General features: G+C 39.9%; 1 pseudogene; it reads right to left on the bottom strand.

The window, feature by feature from the left end:
• Positions 1–6235: 6235 nt before the first annotated feature.
• Positions 6236–15694, bottom strand: LOC137260654 (carcinoembryonic antigen-related cell adhesion molecule 6-like; annotated as a pseudogene).
• Between the last annotated feature and the right edge of the window lie 4153 nt (positions 15695–19847).

Raw genomic sequence — 19847 nt, forward strand, 5'->3', positions numbered from 1 at the left:
ACCGTTAATCAGACAGATTGTTGTATTGGTTATGGGGTCATGTTTGCCTGTACAGTTTACAAATCATCTACGAATGGTCAAAATATGGGTATAGAAAGGTTGATCGATGTTTGAAGATATTGTGAGGGAATAAAGTGGTTATATTGAACATTCGGCAGGAACAGTTAGTTGTCCATAATAAACATTTTGTAGCAGTGAAAACTATTCATCTCGTATATCCTGTTTTTTTCCTAACAAATGAAAAAAATAGGGTTGTATGTTTGAGTTTGTGCCGACCATCACAGTGTGAACGGTAAAATTCTGTTATTGGTGTATCATCGTCATTCCTATATATGTTGACTTTGAAATGGTTGTGGGATGCTCTATATTTACAAAATCCCTGGATCAAATGATGAGTTCTAGTTTCGAGCGTAATAATGTTCATTCATTAACAACAACTTGAAACAGAACTTACTTACTTTTATTTGGGTACGTGGAGTTCCTTCTTATTATTGAAAATTCTAAATACAGACAAACAGACTTTATACGCTTGTTGAACCAGTCTCGATGAAAATATTATACTGAGATATTTATAATGCGTCACTAACAGTCACTGACAATGATGACGTCGTTACGGAGCACAATAATAGCTGATGTGTCGAGATTCAGTTCCAAACCCACTGGGGCAAAACGATTCCAGAAAATTCAATTGTCTTTGGAGACCATAGATGATGTTACATAGACTTACAACTAGGAAATGAGTTAAATGGCCTACAAGCTATATTCAATCCAGAACGTTCATGTGTTAAGCCTTGAGTCGACGAACGGATTATATTTTCTTAGCCAATATCTATTGTCTATCTAATTAGCACATGAACTGAATCCACATGTAAACCTAATATCTACTTTTGTCCAGAGATGATTCAACCGTTTTCATTATGGTTTGCCTAAAGGGACACGCATTTTAAGCGAAATGTCTCGAGTGCGTGCCACTGTATACGTATTTGGGTATTACTTGCTTCTCCGACTAGTGAAGGTTCGGGGTAGAATAGACCTTCAGCAACCCATGCTTGCCATAAAAGGCGACTAACGGGATCGGATGGTCAGGCTCGATGACTTGGTTGACATACGTCATCGGTTCCCAATTGCGCAGATCGATGCTCACGTTGTTGGTCACTGGATTGTCTGATCCAGACTCGACTATTTACAGACCACCATCATATAGCTGGATTATTGCTGAGTGAGGCGTAAAACTAAACTCACTCACTCGTTTGCTTCTCCTAATATGTTTTAGTAGTATAAGCAGATTTGATATGTGTTATTGAAAACTGGAGATATTAAAACTAACTGACCATGCTTCTCAGTCTTAAATATGTCAAAGTTCACACTGGTAACGAGTATCCGGGCCCAGTATCTCTAAAGCTAATAGAACCAAGGCGTTGTACGTTTATCTGTTTTGAATGGATATATCCCAGGGTCAAATCCCCTACCACATATGCCCGTGGAATGCTTGCGACTGACTATCGTCCAAACTAATCTCAAGTTCACAATAGTAAGTTTTATATGTGAACGCGATTATCTGCGATAGCTAGAACAGAACAGAATACGAATAACAGTCGCAACTTAAGGGGTGTAGTAAATTCAGTCAGGTATGTAACGTTGCTTCCTTCTGGTTCGATAAATTTTTACTACTGCTATTCTATTTTAACTTCAATCTAACGGACATCGCTTTACTATTTGTTTCCCTTGGCACTACCTTCACGTTGATGTGCAACGGTGCAACCTCTACCAAAGTCAAAAGGTTTATTGTACAAACGGCAACCCACTCATATACATATCATACTGTTTCACACGGGAATGATACATTCTTTAAAGACTTTGTTACTTTTAACTAGTGCATGTTTATTATAATAATGTATAGTGAAAGGTTTGATATCTGAGGTTCGTTCTTAGTCCTTATCAAATGATTTGTAATATATTTCTTTCGAAGATCACTATAAAATGGACAGACGCACACAGAGTGAATTTCATTTCCTATTTGTATATGCATAACTGACATATTCGTTCCGATTTTGCAATGAACAATTTTCTTCCCTCATTTTCGACATGGTCTAATGAACCTAGCCCATATTAGATGAAACGGTTCCCTACAGTTTCCGGCGTGAGTATTGATGAAAAAAATTCCGGTTGAAATAAAGTCTTGAACGTTTTGTAATAGGCATAACGTGAATCATCTTCTAAAGTTGAATGCCACTCGAGCTAAATATATTTACAGACCGAGTTCAAAATTCTTTGAGAAACATGTCTACATTTCCAACTGAATCACCAAACCATATACAACCATAGCCATGGACAAATAGAAGATTCCTTACACGCGATACCTGTGTAATTTCCCCCATGTTATCTGAATGTAAAATCACGTTGTAGCTATACTGGGAAGACGGTGTCCATGCATATGGAGAAGTTTGAACCAGTGTTTTAAACATCTGGGAATTAATATATATTGGCTTTCTCCCACATTCACCATGCACCATACAATTTGGTGTAGAGGAGCCAACACTAAGAACGTTCTCCAAACATTCATACCGCTGGAATCCCCATACCCCTGAATCGTATGATAAAGTTGGTTGTATAATATGGCTCACGTATTCTGCATTACTGTTTAAGAAAGTTCATTTAATACGGTTAACGCTACGCTGTTTTGTGAAAATGTAGGTTGAGTGAACGTCCACCGTGCTGATGTGTGAGTATTAACTGAACAATTGCTTTACCTGTATACTTTTGAATGTTATCGAGACCAATGTAGTATCTGTAACAAATCTATATGTGATGTTTATGTTCTTTGTTAGCTGATTGCTTTGTGAACATGCTGTGATAATTCGTTGTAAACCATTCTGTTAATGACTACGTAGCACACCATTCAGCTACTGGTCGTTTATGTACGAGGGAATATAAAGGAGGTTCTAATTATCACCAAGACGTTTTCAGGGTAGAAACTTCATTTTTGATTTTTGGACCTTAAGAGCTCTTTACATTGTCACCATCCACAGTAACATATTTCTCCCAACATTTCTTGACCTTGTGCAGACCTCTTAAATAGACCCCCTAATTTCATGTAAACACTCCGTCTCTTCAATGACCTCAAAGGTATCATCATAATGGTGTCCACATCTTGGCTCATTTGTCAGCGACATATGTTCAGTTTGAAAATTCCGTTTTACATCTCACAAGTATCAAAAGATGGACTGTCTTCATCATAAACAGATTTCATCTCCTTTTGATTCTGTCGGGCAGTGCAACCATTCAATTGCAAAAGGTTGATAACACTGCATGACTCAATCTTCTGGAAACATGGGGTTACTTGTGTTTAGGATGAACTACCAGAAGAATTAATAAAGTGAAGCAAGACGTTACTGGTCCATTAATTAGATAGGGATTACTGATATTGCCTTGTCGTTTTCAGCACAATTTACAATACATTCCTGGCGATAAAATTATTCTTATTTTACTGCATGAGTCTGAGGTTTGCTGAGTTAGAGAGCGTAACAAATATACAAACCATTCACATCTTTGTATGTAGAAGCTTTCTTGGAGTGAAGACATTGACACCAACCTACACAGTATTGGGTATATGTGGCAGAAATCCTTTGTATATTCTTACATTTAAATGTTCCATGAAATATTGAATTAGAGTATTATATGTACCTAATTTAAGATAGCATATTTAATGCAAGTGGCAAGAATACAATGTTCGCTTGAACCGGACTCTCACTCCCATCGCTTCTGCAGTTCTAAACCTAGAAGTTATACTTTCTGAAAGGGTACTTTTGGCAGCATACCTCAAGTAACAAACAATTGCAAAATCCCCTAGGAAGAGAAGTGTCAGACAGGAATTAAAGACAGGAAACAGAAAGCAGTGGTGGAACTAGAAGAGCATGTCTTTGATGACTGGACGTGTTAATGACAGACTGGTAAATAAGTGGAAACATGAAGTAGTTGGAAACCATATTTTAAGAACCAGTCTGTAATGACGTCTTCCTTCCTGGTCATTAACAATCTATTACGCCCAGCTCCATTGAAAACTGCCTCGTGCCTTTGTCCGATCTGAAACCACGTACAGTTAAAATCGTTTTCTGTGCCACAGTACAGAAATACACAGCTGTATCGTTTTCGAAGGGTGTTATTTCACATTCCATTTGTAACTTCAGCATTTATCATCCAAAACTGTGTACAACAGGAGATATGGATTGTGTCAGATCAGACAACATCTCGTAGGAGATATCATTTTAACAGTAGATTTTGCACAAAGCCCTGACAATGCTATGACGTCATGAACTCGATAACGTCACAATGTTATGACATCGATGCACCGGAAGTCTGATGGCAGTGCAGTCTTCAGACATGTACAGTTTTCACTGAAAACTAATCAAGAATGATTTTGGATGATAAACAGAATCTCACTCTCGTGTTTACTGATATCAATTATATCAATACCCGTTGGTAAAGGTGATAATATCCTTGCCAAGCCTCGGATATTTGTTACTTTATCAACTTGTGTTGATATACTTGATATCAGTAGACATTTCGATGAGATTCTCTATTTCTTTACACGAGTGGTTGACTGATATCTGCAGGAAACGGGTTGTTCAAATGTCAGCTGGTGTTAAGCTACAGATCACGATACGTCAGTCCTAAGACAAATACCTCCTGAGGAATACATTCTAGGCAGAGTGATACCAATCCGGAAGTAGGATAGCAGTAATGTGAATTCCTGTTTAATGTGGGACATCTGTTTGAAGTAATCTGGTTGATCAAATTTGCAGCATTTAAAACTAAAGTAAAACTTTTAAAACATTTATAGAAGACATAAAAACAACGATTTAACGATTTTTAGCGATTCTTATTGAATCGTGTGTGAGAGTGTTAGTCCGTGCGTGCGTGCGTGAGTGCGTGCGTGCGTGAGTGCGTGTGTGTCCATGCGCGCGTGTGCATGTATGTTGAGAATGGGTATTATATTTATGTAGAGTTTTATTTGAGGTGCTGACAATCAAAAGATCACAATCGGAAACCGATCTGTTACTTATGATTTATGGAATTAAGAAATTGTGGAGCCTTGGCCGACAAGCCCATCCATTTACCTCATGTGCAAATTACCATGTGCAATCCTATTATGTGTGTAGTGTTTGATATATAGAGAAAACTAAACTATGTCCCATGTAATACCTTATTTATCAAACGAGTGAATGGTTTGGGGTCTAAATCGCTTTCGCTCGTTAGATACCGATGCCATTCACGAGTTTTATAAATATGGTGTTACACGGGACACAGTTTCGTATTTTATTTATTACTCACCCGGCATTAGCAAAATAATATCGAGCAAAGTACTTCTTTACTAGGAATTCCACGAGTGTGATGACACTAAGCTTTCCGAAAGTCAAGCAAGGTCTAATGCTATTGTGACCGAGGTATTAGCACGTCATAACAATAAAACACTTTGACGTCATACGTACGCCATCACGTGATGTTATTACACAATGTGTAACTTTCTAAAATTACCTAACAGTGATTTCTACAACGGATGAGTAATAAAATGTCGATCGGTGTGTTGAGAAAGCATAAGAGTTAAATCTTTCTGATAAAAAAGGTTAAAGCTATATTGATTGACAAATTGTGTGCACAATCCTCTGTTAAAAATAGCATCGTGGAAAACATTTCCTGTTGTTGGATGATTAGTAAATGAAGTACTTTTGTTTTGGCAGCTGAAACGTTAGCTTGTTGAGATGTTGAACTGTATAGGCTGTGTTGAAAAGTGGAGACACGTGCAGATGTGGAACTGTACCGTCAGTTTGGGTTTCACCTAGTACTGTGGTCCTCTGTTGAGGAAGATGAAGGATGGAAAGACGTGTAGATGTGGAACTGTACCGTCAGTTTAGGTTTCACCTAGTACTGTGGTCCTCTGTTGAGGAAGATGAAGGATGGAAAGACGTGCAGATGTGGAACTGTACCGTCAGTTTGGGTTTCACCTAGTACTGTGGTCCTCTGTTGAGGAAGATGAAGGATGGAGAGACGTGTAGATGTGGAACTGTACCGTCAGTATAGGTTTTAGCTGGTACTGTGGTCCCCTGTTGAGGAAGATGAAGGATGGAGAGACGTGTAGCCGTGGAACTGTACCGTCAGTTTAGGTTTCACCTGGTACTGTGGTCCATTGATGAGGAAGATGAAGGATGGAGAGACGTGTAGCCGTGGAACTGTACCGTCAGTTTAGGTTTCACCTGGTACTGTGGTCCTCTTTTGAGGAAGATGAAGGATGGAGAGATGTGTAGATGTGGAACTGATCCCGCAGGAGTCGTTCGTAATCGTATAGGGGTAAGACATCGTTGTTGGAAGCACGAGGTACATCACTGAAGTCATGGGATAATCTCTCTGCCATCACAGTGAGATATTCACCAAATCTGTAATCACAACATTACACTTATGTTGCACTTGCCCATAGGTGTATGTATTTTTCTTTCAAGCAGTGTGCAACGGAAATCACCTCCTATAAACCACTTCAACTATGGTCATAGATTTCCAACACTTTTTTAGCAAATTGTGCATCAGTTACATAGATACATTTGCTACTTTCTCTGTCATTTCCACAGGTAATCGATGCCGGCGTTTATCTAAGATTTCTAAAGGTACGTTGAGTAAATGGTGTTTGACACAGAAGACAGCAACCGTTCATATGAAGATTTGTTCACTAGTTATTACGATGACTGACTCCAGCACTTAAGATAAAAACATGAAAACGTGTACCTGTTGTCCTGGATCTCTGCAAGTAAAACAAAAGACTGAGTAACAGTAAAGAATTAGTCGCTCTCAGACTAGTCCATCAATATCACCAAAACTAGAACACTATAAATATGGCTTCATTATGCTCATATGGGGAATCGAACCTGCGTCTGTGGCGTGAACACCCTATCCACTGGCCTACCGACCGCTCCATTACTGAATAAAGGAATCAAAACAACTTCACAAACTAAAATGAGAAGAAAATATTGCAGCACGTCAAGGTGAACCACGGATATGCCCGTATACTGTTCGACGCTGCATTCAACAATATCCCAGCTAGACTACGCTTGTCTGATACACGCCAGACTTGCCGAGAACACCCAGTGGTTGATATAAAGATTTACGCAACTGGGATACGTCGGAAAAACATGCATGAGCATAATCAACCAGCGTTTCTCACCTGTTGTAACAAGCATGGTTGTTGAAGTTCTGACCAGGCCCTCACGTTGGGGTAAATTTTTGTTGGTTGTGGTGTGTTGGGGATTGGAGGGGTGGGGGTTGAAACTTACATTGCATGCAAAAATATTCATGCATTCGTTGTACCTTTCACGTCCCTGCAAACAAGAACAGTGACTGCTGCCACCACAACTGCCACAGCAGTCAGCATAATGGAGTAGACAGCTACGATGGGGACGATGTCGTCTACGTTTGCATCACCTTCTGATACAAGACAAAGATGACACATATCCGTATTAAGTATGATAATTCATGTGACAATATAGCGACGTATTTCACCATGGTGTATTTTCTAGTTCCTGTTACAGCACTAAATAACTTTATGACATAAATAATGTCAACTGACAAAACAGTATTTTGCTCTACAAGAACTATGACACAATAAAGTAAGCAAGCGATGAATAAGGAAGAATCATTCACCGGGATGACCATTACAGCTCTCCAGACTAGTGGATCCTTTTCCCCAACACGTCCTATCACCAATATCTGGTCGTCCTTTATGAACACTGAGAAATGTCCTACGTATTCGGACATCTGGAATATCCGACTCTATTTACAATGTTATAGCTATTCTATTATGGCTATTTCAGACTAAATAATCGGGGGTTTTGGTCTCCTTGGTTGGTTTGAGACACAGTCCTGTTCCAGGCTTCAGACACTAGCCAGTTCGTGCTACGTTTACTCGACATATCAGTACCCTATACGGCAGTTCGAGTTTCACAGTGGTTACACATCATGCTAGTTGTTAACCTTCAGACACCAACCTTCTATTTCCTGGTAGCTCCCATCATTTTCGTCTTCCCTGTGATACGACACCACACTGGTAAAAGGGAACATTGAACGTGAGCATAATGAGAGGAAATTATTAAGCTGTGACACGCTCTCAGTTCATGTCGCGCTCCTAGTCGTGTATAGTTTTGTCTGGTTGGTTTGTTGTTTAACGCCACACTCAACAATATGACAACTATATGTTGACGATCTATAAATAAATGGTCTTGGATCACATAATCCAGTGTTCAACAGCACAAGCTGTTCGTCAGCTTTTACGACAAGTATGGGTTGATGAAAATCACTTTACCACGGGTAATTACACCCATGTGGTGATGAAATATTTATTCATCTTACTTGAAGATTGATGAACATACTCACCGATGACGAGCACATCCTCTCTCTGAAAGTTTAAAGTGTGTGGGAACAATTATGCATACCAACTTAAAGTATATATTTATTTCTTGCACACTGATGTTACCATTTTTTCTCCATTTAGAAGTTTAAGAGTTTAAGAGATACTGTACATCATACGGTATGAGTTTCAGTAGAAGGTCAATCAGTGCTAATAGTTGTCAGAATTATAAAATGTTAATAGACCTGTAGTCTTGGTTGCAAACGGTTCCGGACTGTTTTTCAGACATTCTACATAACACTACCCCTTAAATACTTCGCATGACCTGTTTAACGTCATCTGAATCAACCGACGTGACGTACTAGAATGACGTCCAGCACCAACCTACTATCTCCTCGTAGCCTCCGCCTGTGTCTGCGTCACGGGTGTAAGTGACAACGCTGGGGGAAGGAAATGTAGAAGGTAGTTGGAATCAAGGATATTTACAAAAAGCAATCCGCTGTCCTCAGACACAAAATTTTGCAAAAGGACAAAAAAGTTGTTACAGTTATATGCATGAATGTGTTAGCAAAATGGGTAAGTAAGTTAATAGTATTTGAAGCTCTTCTAACGTTTGCCTGAAAGAACGAAATCTTTTTGACACCAACAGCTCATTACCGATGTGCCATTAATTCTGCTTGGGCTTATGCCTCACATATACTGCTACTGATAAGTGAAATAGAGCTAATCAAATCACTGTATTTGTGATTAAGTGTTTCCACAATAGCAGCTACTACATAATTTTAAGTCAGCTGTTTACACATTTGGCCTTACTCACCGATTACATGTGCATCCTTTACCTGAAACAAATAATTTTGTGTAAATAATGACATATCCACAATGTTAGATGCAAAATAGAAGATAAACGAATTTCCGGTATAATTATACATCTTTGAAGTGGAAATAAATATCTTGCTATTTGTAGAACGACATGTTTATAGAACGACATGTTTGTAGAACGACATGTTTGTAGAACAAACGCAACCTGAGTAACACCAGTGTCTTGAAGCATGAATGTCGATTAAAACTAGTGTCCTGGAGCCAATGTAAACATAAACTTGGAAACTGAAGTCCATTAAACATGTAAATTTGTGCACACTGTTGATATATATCCTCTTCAAGCATCATCTTGAAGGTTCCATACAGAATTACTTTAGAAACGCGAGTATCATATTATCATTCATTATGGAGGATGCAAAACGAACAGAAACTGTGCTCAAATTAATCTGACTTTCACAGATGAACTTGACGCATACCAAGAAATGCCCACGTGACCCACCATTTGCTGGAAATCAACTTTTCACCTGCAAAATCCGTGAAAATGCATAAACGTGGCGTTTTCACAACACATTGTCAGATCAGTCAACTGTATACCAAAATCACACCGAAATTTTGAACTGCACCAAATTGTTGACTTGGGTACAACATGTGATCGAGCACATCTTTGCCAACCATGTGTCTAGCCCGAGATCGCCGCATACAAGTTCAAGCCAGCCTCCAGAACAGATATTACCATTCATGGAAGAAGGGATATCGTCAGTCTCCAGACGGTACGATAGCGATTACGTCAGCAAGGGCTGCGTGCGCATAAGTATTCTATTCACTGACGAGTCCTGATTTCATCTCAGTCATGCGTATACAAGGATCAGAGTGACGTGGACAGCGTAACGGTGATTGTTGAGTTCAGCAGGGCTGAGGGAAGCGTATTACTAATGATTTGTTGAGAGACTGATAGTCATGGTAGGACACGTGTGGACGTCTGCCGTAGTCGAGTTACAGCTCAAAATGATACTTACTGAGAACAAGAGTCGTTCCTGCTCCCAGCATGGCGCCAGATCAACGTCTTCACATTTTGCAGCAGGATTATGCAAATGACGGTCAAAACCGTTACTGACATTGGCTCTGTGAAAGTTTTGAGCGCGTTTGGAAATAAATTTGATCCCTTCAACGTTATCGTTAATTCAACTTTGCACTGACTACTTTTGTTTTTTCTTGTGTTTCAACCCTGATTGACAATTTCAGTGTCAAGAGGGACAAGTTCTTTTCTTCGTTTAAAACGGAGATTCAACGTCTTATCCCAATGGTGCGTTTCTAAAGTAGTTCAGTATACTTCACAGTCTCCTCTCACAATCTGTCCTCTTTCAAACTCTTCCTTAAAGACGGTCTCAGATTCCATTTCCCCACAAGAGACTTAGTCTTCTTCCTTGATGAATTGTTACCATCAAGGACACTTTTACATTTAATCAAGATACACAACAGACACGTAACAAATCACACCTAGAGAGAATCAGTAATATAGGTAGGACAAAATCATCATTTCCTTGAAAATGTATCACATGTCAGTATGAAGTGAAATAATTATCAGCTAGCTTTCTACTGAGTATGGGTGGAAATAGACATCAGCCTCTACATACCAAAGTATTGTAATATGTTTTACAGACAAAGAAGAGGCTTGAAATCAATACTTATTAGTACTGCTTAACATTTCTATAGGTGCATAGATGTATATGAGTTGTGGGGTAAAACTATTTAAAGTACTACTCTGGTAACTATCTGATCCCCCATCCCCACCTTCCTAACCAGCGCGTCGTTTTCCCAGACTGTCATACATTATTCACTACATATAAGAAAGTGCAAAGGGATAACTTACTGACGATGCACTGAACACATACACACGCACACACGCACACACGCACACACGCACACGCACACTCACGCACACGCACAAGCATCCACTCAACACGCTATTAAGTGAGATCGGTATATGTAATTACTGAACCAAAGTGTTTGTGAGTTCTAGTCATTCACTGTCACATCACACCGTTTTACCTCCACGTCTCTGTTTTCTACAAACAACAACCATGACGACGACAGTGATGATCACGATCAGGATGGAGCAGACAGCAGTCACTGGGACGATGGAAACGACACCAGATTCATTAAGCTCACGTGCTGAAACATTTAATATGGACAACATTCAGTTTAGCATTGTATAATCCTGTTTACTTTTCAGAAACAAATAACATCCAAGATATGTTGCTTTATTTAAGGTACATGATGTGAGTGAGTAAATGAGTGGAGTTTTATATCACTTATACCCCAGAAACATCACCCCTCTTAAGAAGATTTTAATTAGGTTCATGGCATGTCAACCGGGTTGACCCTTCCGATGTTCATCTAAAATGACACTTTCCAACTGCAATATAACCAGTTGCGTTCTCGATACAACACCCATCGATCCATCTTCATAGAGGGATCCAATAATAATGGTCAAGTTACCAGTGCTACTGTCATTGCATCAATTTGAAGGGAGTAAAAACTTTATTACATATCTCATGCAAATATAATCTTGAATTTTACATATTCTGTCACAAAGCATGTTTCCGGAATCTGTGGAGGCCTTACTGAAGACCTCTAGTGTCAGGTTGCGTGATGCACTCCCATGGCTGTTGTTGACGTGACACGTGTACTGTCCAGACACAGACACATCTATAGCTGGTATAGACAACACAGCCTTCCTGTGTCCTGTAATCACCATCTGTCTGGATGTGTCCCACCAGGTTACAGTGCAGGCAGGGTTACAGTCAGCAGAACATCTCACTGTTACAGGTTTCCCTTCTTCTACCTCCAGATCGTCCCTTGTGCCGTGAAACTGTATCTGGTCAGGTCCATCTGCAAAGCATGTGATATAATCAGAAATAATAATTTGATAACTTGATATTTTCTTCTATCATACCAATACCACTGTCACATACCAAAGTAACCACAACAGAAGAATAGTTTGTTTTGCAAAACTTTATTCCTCCCCTTAAGATATAAGTAACCCCAATACCTATACTAAACTAATTCTACAGGTGCAAATACAACTAACTAATCTAATTACCTAACCTAGCTACATATACAGTTCTGTCTACCACTTATATTGCTAAAGTTCTAATAATACTACTACTACTACTAACTACACTAAAATCCTAATACCCTCACTAATATAGATAATGATTACATATAATCCCAATCAGAAACTAAACAATTGAACTAAATAACAATAAAGGAATTTTCCACTCAGAGAGAACACTTTCTCTTTACAATGTAATCAGAATGTCAGTGCACTTTGGTTCCACTTGGTGACGTCATAGTATTTGTGTGGTATCCCTCACACCCAGGCGATGGTTTCCCTCACGGAGTTTAAGGGGCTTGTGTAATGGTTGATGGCTGTGCCATATATAACAATATATAACACACTCTAACAATACCATACTACATCTATTTACAGTACCATAAACTAATTATATAAACGAAATCATCTGTGATCTTGACAACCACCTTATATCAATTTCACTTGAATTAATATTTCATCAACTTTCGGTTTAGACTTTTGAAGTTGGTTAGGTTTTATTTTTTACTCAATGCCTATTCTACTTTTAGTGTTGATCACATCTACATCTGCTAGCCTTGTCGAGTCTAGGCTCACCAATATAAGACTCCCAGTTTCAAAGATCTTACTGTTGTCACGAAAATATTACATTCAAATGCAAACGACGACACATTACGCACATTCTGTTTTCGTTCCTCTAAGTCATACGTGTACGTATCAGTCAGGTATTCCGACTGGATGGTCGACCGCGACCGCAGCAGGGGAAACGTCCAATGTTTTCTTTGTACGAGCTGGATAGCCGCTCAACTGTGATTTTGTTAACAGTGGGAATCTACAGTCAACTGTATTTTGTATGTACACGTCCGATATTGTCATGTGTATGCTCCGCCTGACCAACGTTGACAGTTCGAGTCATGTATTATCTTGACGTTCCTGTATATCTCATCTGATGCCCTTACGATTGTATCTCTAATGATCAGTGCCTGTACCAGATATTGTCAACGTTTCATGCATTTTACCGTATTCTTAATTGTAAACCCAATATTGTCACGATTTTAAAAAGAAGCGTTTTTGAGGACAAAAACCCCATGAGTGAGTGAGTGAGTAGGTTGAGTTTTACGCCGCACTCAGCAATATTCCAGCTATATAGCAGCGGCCTATAAATAATCGAGTCTGGACCAGACAATCCAGTGATCAATAACATGACCATCGATCTGCGCAAATGGGAACCGATGACATGTGTCAACCAAGTCAGCGAGCCTGACCACCCCATTCCGTTAGTCGCGTCCTACGACAAGCAGAGTCGCTTTTTATGGCAAGCATAGGTTGCTGAAGGCCTATTCTACCCCGGGACCTTTACGGGTACTCGTCGATAAATCACTGTAGATTATTTTTCCCATAATTTTCTTGCATCTGTGCATGGTCAGAGTTTTCAGGGTCAAATCACACACTCCTGACTGAAAATTGTAAACATGAAATTTTCATGCCATACTTTCAATCGCTTTGATCTGATTCAGTACATATTATGTATTGTTAGTTTTGTGTCGATCTTTCGTATTTCAGCTGAGTGGCCCGTGCCCGTTTTTTGCTCATTTAAAATATATGTCCAGGTGAGAAACAATGACATTACATAATTTTAAAGTGTTCGTGTATATTGGACATAACACCTGACACCGCTTGCCTTTGAAGCTGAAAGCCTTCACCACAGATTCTGGCTGTGTTCTCTTCCGAAAGTTCTATATCAACGGACGCCAGTAATGCCTTTTTGTTAGCGCTATGAGTAAACATGGTGTGGAGTTTGGAGCTATATAAATTGACACATTATTGTGTAGCTGTCATTAAGTCCTATCAGAACCACAAAGGTACTATCATAATAATGATTTAGAACATAACGGTTCTATGTAAGTTGTATGCTAAGTTGCATAGATATGCGAGGTTCCTGTACCGTAAACAAAGGTACGTTCTTACTCACAGAGGACATCCAGTACATGTTCGTGACTCCAGTCAGACTCCAGCCCCTCCTCCACAGCCTGGCAGCTGTAGGTGTCTCCCTGGTTCTCTCCGCTGACCTGGGTTATTGTCAAGTTATCTCCACCTGTTGGAGACTCATCACCAGATTCTAGGAGGGTCCTGTCCCTCCTCCAGATGTAGGTCATGGTCAGTTGGGGGTGGTCCGGGGGCAGACTCCGGGACGAGGAGTTGGAGCATGTGAGGGTGACATTCTCACCTGATACAGGTGAGGCAGGTCCGGTGATGGTAGGTGTGGTTGGCCTCTCTGTGAAAACAATTTAACAGCTTCGCCGAGACCTTAACACCAGTACTAATCAACATGGTTTTACGAAATGTGTGAAAAACATTTTAAAATATGAATCCACTGAGACATAATGAACTAAATGAACTGAATGAACTAAATGCTCTGACACTTTTATTAATGACGTATTCACCTTTATTGTCAATCAAATAAGCGCCAGCGACACGCTAATACTCCTAATCGGTTTGTTGATTAAATGTTCTACACAACATTTAATCAGTTGGCTGGACTAATCCCAAGGTGCGGCGTAAAAATGACATTAGATATGCTCGTTGTTGTTACCTTGACTGGCGCTCGGGATTATAGCAACGAGACAGGTGGATTCGGATATACTGCGAGTGAGTAGTTGGTTGGACTGTTGTTAACACGTAAGAACATTCCATATATATATATATATATATGGCTGCGATCTGTAAATAATCAAGTCTGGACCGGACAATCCCGTGACCAGCATCATGAGCATACATCTACGCAATTGGGATACGATAACATGTGTCAACCAAGTCAGCGAGTCTGACTACCCAATCCCATTAGTCGTCTCGTGCGACAAGCAAGGGGTAAAGAAGACCAATTCTAACCCGGATCTTCACGGGTATACTGTGAGTAGGCTTGCCATGTGTAACTCGACAAAAGCACATGCATGCACACGCACGTACACACACACGAGTCTTTATATATGGTTAATTACGTTTTAGTTTAGACGCATTCTTTTAGTTATCTACCGTTCTGTTAACTCCACTCAGTACTCACGTGCTACAACGAGGACATGTCTACATCCAGTAACTTTCTCTCCATTGCTTCCGTGACAGTAGTAAGTACCAGCGTCCTGTACAGTAACATTGTAGATGGTAAACCTCAGCTGTCCGGTCTGTGATGGTGAGTCCTCCCCGGTGTATCGTATCCTGGTAATGTAGCCATTGTTGAATACCCGTACACGGTGTGTCTTGGGCTGGACCAGTAACAGTCTCTTAGATACAGAACCATTCCCCGCTAAATAATACTGGAAGCTGACATTTTCTGGGTTCATGGCCATGGTAACATCTTCACCAGCACGTGTAACAGTGTGTGGGTATCCAATTGTCATGGACACTAGAGCTGTATACGAAAAGGTAATTAGAATCAGAACTCAACAACACTAGATACAGACGTTAGACATTGCGTAAGATTAAAGTGAAAAGCAACTTAATCAGAGATTCAATATATATTTCAGTTTTCGAAAACAGATACATACCAAACCCACATAGTGCTACGGACACAATGGAACCCAGAAACATTGTCACTACTACGGTGAGCAGAAACTGACAGATACAGTCTCTGATATAATGCGTCACATAATGTAGTTTCACTAAGCAATATTTCCTGATAAACATTTCCCGGTGAACCTTACGTTGTGCGACGATATTTCACTGTGAATGATATACGTTTTTTTGTGAATATGTCCTCCATCAACGCCCACATGGATACAATGTGTCAAACCCATCTCTGGTGATCACCCACTCACGCACAGATTCATCCACTCACTCACCCACCGATTCAACTACTCACCAAATCACCCACTCACTCATTCACCTACCCATTCACCCACCCATATTTACCTACCCAAACACTCACTCACCAACCCACCTATTCACACACCCATTCACCCACTGATTCACCAATCAGTTTTACTGCTTGTACGGAAAAGTACTGTGTTTGACTCGGGGTATCGCTACAAGTGATACCTATTTAAAATATTGATAATCTGTCTACAAATCTGACATGACGCGATAACGCTAAATATAATTTCGCTGACAAATGAGTATTAAATGTTAAAATCTCAGTGCTTACAAATACATATTTTCACCTCCTCCACAGCATGGCTGCTTAATTTGAATACACCTCTCTACCCACACACCACTGCAACCCAACCACTCACACCGAGATTCACCCTCTCGTGAACTGTCAAGAGTAATATTCCCTCTATCAAACATTTACTATTTGACCAGCCACGTCTTTCTCCTCTCACGTACACACATACAAAATATAATGCAGTACGAATATGGCAGGTAGCGTTTTGATGTGAAGAATGAAACACCACTCCGAAATTTTGATAGCAAGTGTAAACCAGCGGGGGAGGGAAAATCCCAGGGATATAGAAACGAGTTCCGTACTTCCGTAAACTTTGTGCGAAGCAGGTCTCCTGAACTATTTGTGATAGCTTGGTACACATGTCAAACATGATCCCAAGATGTGTGTTTTCGAGGTTAGACCCTGATATGGTTTCATATGGTTTCCCCGTTTGGAAATGACTTAGCCTGTGATTAAGGGGATGTCAACTTGTTCAGAGCAGATCTCGTAGCTAGCTTCGTAGAACTTGGAACACATGCCAAGCATAATTGATCCCTTTCGGGGATTAGACCCGGACACGAATTTTTTTTAGGTTTCCATGTCCTTTGCAGATCACCCAAACGTTTGCTTTATCAAACGTGGTACACATGTTCGCTTTGTTCACCATCATCCCTAGATGTGTCTTTCGGGTGTTGCACCAGTGTGTGAAATTTGTTTGTTATTTTTTGTTTGGTTGGTTGGTTGGGTTTTTTTTCTTTGTTACCTTGAGAAGACGTTTGACATTGAAATTGGAACAGAACCTTAAAACTGTTCACTATTACTTCACCAAACTTGGCATATGGATAGGCCTGGTGGTATAGTGACGCCTTCTTTTAGGTTTGGATATCTGAATAAAATATTTTGGGCGTTTAGATGGCAACAACTTCGACCTCGACTGACTTTGGTGGTAGTGTTCTTTCTAGGAGCACAACTGTAAAACCTTACAAGCCTCCCACTCTACCATATGCACAGCAAAACACTGGCATACAGTTGCGGGGGATATTGATGACTTTTGTCTTAATGGTTCGTTCCTATTGACAGCAGGGTGATTATTTAGAGAGATATTCAATCTACATACCTCAAGGAATATACAAATAGTCCTTATAAACCTCATTGCAAAATGCCTGCGATACTTGTGATCATATTCTGTCCTTCACTTGATGAAGGGAAGGAAGTAGCCCAGAAAAGTCGTGTTGTAAATAATAAAGACGTTGTAAATCCATACACGATGCAGTGGTTTGTCAGACAGCTTCTCCACAGTGACCGACTCCTGGTAGACTTGGTGAAGGATTTCACTTGATGTACATCACTGTACTGTCGATCATCACTGTACATCACCATCAACAAAACCTTCCAAATTCAAACCTTGGCACACAGAGAATAGCTGTGGAATTCCTTGTTTTCGTTATGAGTCTTGACATGCATCATCAGAGGATCATCACATAAATACATATGTGCAAAAGTACACAATAAGATTCTGCCATGAAGAGCCTCCACATTAATCAAAACCCGGCCTTCCGAATTGATTGGCATACACAAAGGATTAACAGACTTAGAAGCGTTAGAATGGAAAATTCTAAAACAGTGAATCACCATGTTTGAAAGGTATTTTTGACTAATAAGAATAAAGGAAACAGCTGTATGTGCTGCACTGCAACATGGCCATTACAGACAGTAACATTGGTGATTTATGGATTAAGCACGAGCCAAAGTGAGTGAATGTGTTGCAATATGGAAAGAACTAGATGACATTGAAAACTCAGTATCTGAAAAAGTTAATACAGCGTCTACAAGTACAGTTAAGTTCTGTCTGAAGTGTTGCCAAAACCTTAGTGAAACGACACTTTGAAATGAAAAGTCAAGGGCTGTTTGAGTATAGGTAGGTTCGATTCTCCTCGTATGAAAACTTGTTGAAGTATGTTGCATTTTTGGCATTCATGCCATAAATGGTACATTATGTGACCAGTTTATATGCTTTGCTTATAATAGTCTCAGTGCTGTTGCCTATGTTAGGTTCTTCCTCGTTGCTTCCCTTCATCATACACTTTAACTCATGTCACTTGCTCGTCTCATGCACAGTCAAGCTCCCCACATCGCTCTTTGACACACATTCACCTCTAACAGCAATACACATGAGGATAAACCGGACAAATGGACAAAATACATGTGGCACGAGGGTGAAAATAGTGCATTCTTTACAAACATTAGGTTACACTTTCACACTGGTAACTCTTTTTCCGAAAGCAGCTGATTACACAAAAACATACATGATGGTACATTTGCTTTAACAAATCAGAACACAACCGCTGTGGTGGGATTAGGAATTCAAAATATAAAGCATGAGAAATATGCAGCACTCTGAGCTCAAAGAGATCACAATGAAGAAAGACAGTTACGAACACTCTTCAAATATACTTTCGAATCAAAAACAAATTAACAAGCTCTAATCCTTAATTATTTTGGGAAACATTTTCAACTAATATCACAATTGTTACGGTTGATAAATTGCCATTAAAATAGGTATAAGAAATATCCATCGACAGATCAAAATATTACACAGACAAGTCTAAAATACTGCGAGTGAGTAGTTGGTTGCATGGCTGTTAACACTTATAAACATTCCATATATATGGCGGCGATCTGTAAATAATCGAGTCTGGACCAGACAGTCCGGTGATCAGCACCATGAGCATACATATACGCAATTGGGATACGATGACATGTGTCAACCAAGTCAGAGAGCCTGAGTACCCGATCCCCTTAGTCGTCTTTTACGACAAGCAATGGGTAATGAAGACCAATTCCCGCCCTGATCTTCACATGTATACTTCCATCTTTAACTCCTAAAAAGCACACGCATGCACACGCATGTACACACGCACGTATACAACACACACGTATGGTTAATTACGTTTTACATTCATTTACTTATATACCGTTCTGTTAACTCCACTCACGTGCTACAACGAGGACATGTCTACATCCAGTAACTTCCTGTCCATTGGTTCCTTGACAGTAGTAAGTACCAGCGTCCTGTACAGTAACATTGTAGATGGTAAACCTCAGTTGTCCGGTCTGTGATGGTGAGTCCTCCTCGGTGTATCTGATCCTGGTGCTGTAGCCAACTACTGTTGAGTACCTCTAGACGGTGTGACTTGGACTGGACCAGTAACAGTCTCTTAGATACCGAACCATTCACCCATACAAAATATAAGAAGCTGACATTGTCTGGGTTCATGGCCATGGTAACATCTTCACCAACACGTGTAACAGTGTATGGGTATCCAGTTGTCATGGAGACTAGAGCTGCACTCAAAACAAATATTACTCATGAAAACAAGGCTGACATAAATATTCAAGCACATTAT

The sequence above is a fragment of the Haliotis asinina genome, chromosome 1, assembly GCF_037392515.1.
Source record: "Haliotis asinina isolate JCU_RB_2024 chromosome 1, JCU_Hal_asi_v2, whole genome shotgun sequence".
NCBI classification, from domain to species: domain Eukaryota; kingdom Metazoa; phylum Mollusca; class Gastropoda; order Lepetellida; family Haliotidae; genus Haliotis; species Haliotis asinina.